The sequence below is a fragment of the Cornus florida genome, unplaced genomic scaffold, assembly GCF_030987335.1.
Source record: "Cornus florida cultivar Cherokee Brave unplaced genomic scaffold, ASM3098733v1 CherokeeBrave_3.0.0_Hap2_Chr05, whole genome shotgun sequence".
Lineage (NCBI taxonomy): Eukaryota > Viridiplantae > Streptophyta > Magnoliopsida > Cornales > Cornaceae > Cornus > Cornus florida.
Window position 1 is genome coordinate 4995959 of NW_026775575.1, and position 4222 is coordinate 5000180.

The window sequence follows — 4222 nt, forward strand, 5'->3', positions numbered from 1 at the left end:
GACCACTTTCCTAGGTGTTTAGCTTTTGTTCTTCCTCTTTTAGGTGGAAAGATCTTTTAAGAACTTGGCATAAGCCGGAATTTGCTTAATTATATCCAAAAGTGGAAGATTAATCTTCACTTGCCTAAACATTTTAATGATTTCATTGGTCTTGGTCTTTTGTTTATCAAGATAAATGGATCCTTTCAAGGCATCCGGATATGGAGCTCTTGGCTCAAAAGCTTTTTCAAAAAATTTCTTTGAAGAATCTTTAACACAAGAATTTTTAAGATCCTTTTTCGAAGCTTTGTTCAATTCATTTTTCAAATCAATTTTGGACTCACTTTCCAAATCACTTTCTAACACTTTCTCATTTGAATGGTCATGCATATGCAATGAAGGAGGAATACGATGTGAACGGGACGGGTGTCAACTTTTGGTTGCACCGGTTCAATCTCTTCATTGGGAATACTTACTTGGTTGTCCACAATCTTCCCACTTCTCAAGGTTATCACCGTATTGACATACTCAATTGTGGTACCTTCCGATGAGGAATGAGTCTCCATAACACATTGTTGCTTTGGTGGTGCATTCAATGGCATTTTCCCTTTCTTTCTAGCAGTTAAGGTACTAGCTATTTGCCCGACTTGGGTTTCTAGCTTAGCAATTGACTGAGAATGGGAATGAAGCAATTGAGTGTTCGCCTCTAGAGTGCCTAGAGCGGTCAAAACTTTCTCTTCAAAGGCGGGACTCCTAGAGTTTCCTTGAGAATATGATGATTGGTTAAGAAAATGAGAATTAGAAAATTGATTGCCATGTGATTGAAATGATGATGATTTAAAATCGTGGGAACCTTGGCCTTGCATTGGTGGCGAACATACTTCCCTTGAAAACCACCTTGGGGAGGGTTTAAGCCTTCCCCTTGGCTTTTCCAAGAAAAGTTCGGATGGTTCCTCCAACTTGAATTGTAATGAGTGCCATAGGGATTATTCCCTTGATTAATAAATATAGCATTGACTTGCTCATGGGGCTCACTTTGCACATGTCCATGGGGACAATTGGAAGTAGAATGCAAGACACTTGAACAAGTCATACAAGATTCATTAGATGTACGATAATGAATATGAGTAGGGGAGGAAGATACTTGATTAGCCGAATTTTGGTTGATCAAAAATTGATCAAACCTTTGAGATAAGGATTTCATTTCGGCGGCTATGTCATTGGAGTTGTCAACTTGATATAAGCCGACAATCTTCCTTCCACCTAGGTTTCTACCATTTTTACAAGATAAGGACCTATGCATGAAATTTCATTCATACTTTCATACAATTGCCACACATCATTTTCATGTTTATTAAGATAAGAACCACGCATAGGTGCATCAACCATACCCTTGTGATTATCCGGTAAACTTTCAAAGAAATATTGAACTAGTTGCTACTTAGGTATGTCATGATGATGGCACTTTCTAAGCAAATCATTAAACCTTTCCCTTGCTTCATGAAACATTTCCCCATCCCTTTGAGAAAATTCTCTAATTAAAGTTCTCATGGCATTGGTCTTAGAAACCGGATAGTACTTTTTCAAGAACTCTTGTCGCATTTCCGCCCAAGAGGTTATCGAAAAAGGCCTAAGATTGTTGAACCAATATTTTGCCTTGTCTTTAAGGGTGAAAGGAAAAAGTTTAAGTCTTAAAAATTCTTCCGAAATGTCCGTGTATTTCACGGTGGAACACACTTCAATACACTCATCCAAATGCTTATAAGGTTCTTCACTTAGAAGTCCATGATAGTTAGGAAGCATTTGAATGGTTTGTGGTTTGATTTCATAGTGATGTACTTTAAATGGGGGTAATTGAATATAAGTGGGTGCATTATATTCATTAGGCACATAATGGTCTCTTAATGCAATGGGAGGATTCACAATTGGCGGTGCTACACGAACACCTTGATTAGCTTGAACCATGGGAGGTTGTGAAGCAAAGATTGGTTGAGGCATTCCTAATGGAATTTGGCCTTATTGTTGTGGTGGAATAAATGGTCTAGGCATTCCTAATGGTGCTTGGATATTTTCATGATGCACATTAGGGTGGAGGATGCTTTGTTGGTCTATGTGACCAAGGTCCTCCACATAGTCGTTATTCAAATTCTCCATTGGTGAAATGGAGTGATGAGAACTACCTCTTCCCCTAGGGTTACGAACAACCAATTCAAGATGAAAATTAAGAGCGACAAAAGTAGGATTTAATGACCTACGACTATGCATACACTAGCAAAGTAAATAACAAGCAATTAACAATCACTTCGCCCCTATAACAATTCAATCAACAAATCTCCACATACAATGATCCGATGCTCCCATGCTTGAACAATGTGCAAAGAAAAGTAAATAGCCTCCACGCGGGCTCACGATTTATCTAAGAAATGAAAAACAAGCCTCCACGTGGGCCGACGATTTAACTAGAGCTTGATTTAGAAAGACCTCACAAAGGGTCCTTAAGCAACTTCAATTCATTTTCAACTTCCAAGTTTTGCTATGCTTTGCATTATTTTTTAGATTTTTAGTCCTTTCTGTGTTTAGCTTAGCTCCTTGCTTTGAATTCTCCTTTGCTTAACCTCTATCACTCAATTCACCTAGCCAAATAAAAACAAACACAATAAGTAACCAAAAATAAAAATAAAGTAAAGACACAATCAAAAGAGTACTAATTCCTAAATGTTTCCAAAATACGGCGTTGCTAATCCCCCGCAATGGCACCAAAATTTTGACGGTGGCCGTTCCTATATGCCAAACTAATGTAGTGAATGCACGGTTCAAGAAAATCCTTTTAGGTTAAGTTTAAATTTATAAAAACCACTACCACTACTACTACTAACGTAGCAAGAGTGAGTAGGGATCGTCCCAAGGGATTGTGGGTGCAATAGTAATGGAAACAATGCTTAGGGTTAGTAAGTCGAGTGATCAAGGGTAGATTGTTTGGTTGATTAAACTACAATTAAGATTAAGCAAGCTCAATATAAAATAAGTAATTAAATGATAGAGAAAAGGAGAGAGAGGGGTCTTGAGACTTAGAGATCACCACTAAGCATCACCTTTTTATACACTCAAATCACAATTAATGAGGGGGAAAACATATGTTGTAACAATATTGAGTGTGTGTGGTTGTTTCCATAAGCATGGATGACCAAATAAGTATATATTGTCTAAACAACACAATGAATAGTACAATATATCAAACTAAGCCATTAATCCTTCTTTAAGCTCACAATCCACACACATCACATAATTAGAGAAATATACTACTTGCATTCATAAGTATGGAACATCAAACAACAAACATGAATTGTCCTCCCATTTAACAACTAAGGTAACTACACTACATCTAAGCTAATGACATGAAAATTAAATTAATTAAACTAAGGGAGAGGCACAATCCATCAAGAAATGAGTATGAACCATCAAATAAACAATAAGAGCATTCTATTAAGCACTATGTCTTGATAATCTTTAGATCTATAGCATCAATACAAATAGACATGCATCAACAACACAAGAGATAGAGATAAACACATGAACATCTATTCTAGCATACATAGACATATGGATAGAATGAAATGATCAATTGGAAGAATTAAACCATACAAATCATTGAATAAATAAGATCTATGTATATAAATATGTCAAAACATATATTACAACACAAATCCCCTAAAAAATACATAAATCAAGGTAAAGAAAGCATGCTTAGGGCTAACTCCAGTCCCAAGAGGATGTCTAGCCACTTATAAATGGTGTCCTCCAACCCTCAAGGGGGCTATCTCTATGGTAGAAGTGCTCTTCTTCTTGAAGTAGATGGAAGACCTCCCAAGAATGTGTCTCTAGCCTCCTCTTCTCTTTTCTTCCTCTCTAAGAAAATATCAAAAAATGTTGTATCTATCAACTCCTAAAAGCGTATCATCAAAAACCTTATCAAAACCTATTGTAAAAGTGGCTTATAATCCTTATATTGGAAGCTCAAATGTCACACCCAATGGTCTAGGCTTGTACACAAGGGCTCCTCTAATGATTGCTCAATTAGACAACTTTTAATGAGTTAGAAATTAATTTAATTCGCACTTGAGATGTTTCGATTGATCGAACCTATGCTGAGATCGATCAAACTTGGCTGAGATCGATCGAACTTTGGCTGGATCAATCCTCCCATGGTGGCGCCTTTTGGATAAGGACAGATCTGAGATATTTT

At 36.9% G+C, this 4222-nt stretch overlaps 1 non-coding gene across 1 annotated transcript; it reads left to right on the forward strand.

The window, feature by feature from the left end:
* The first annotated feature begins 1426 nt into the window (after positions 1 to 1426).
* On the forward strand, positions 1427 to 1533 carry LOC132310788 (small nucleolar RNA R71). The gene has a single exon (XR_009482703.1). It is a non-coding gene; the product is annotated as a small nucleolar RNA R71 (small nucleolar RNA).
* Positions 1534 to 4222: the final 2689 nt, after the last annotated feature.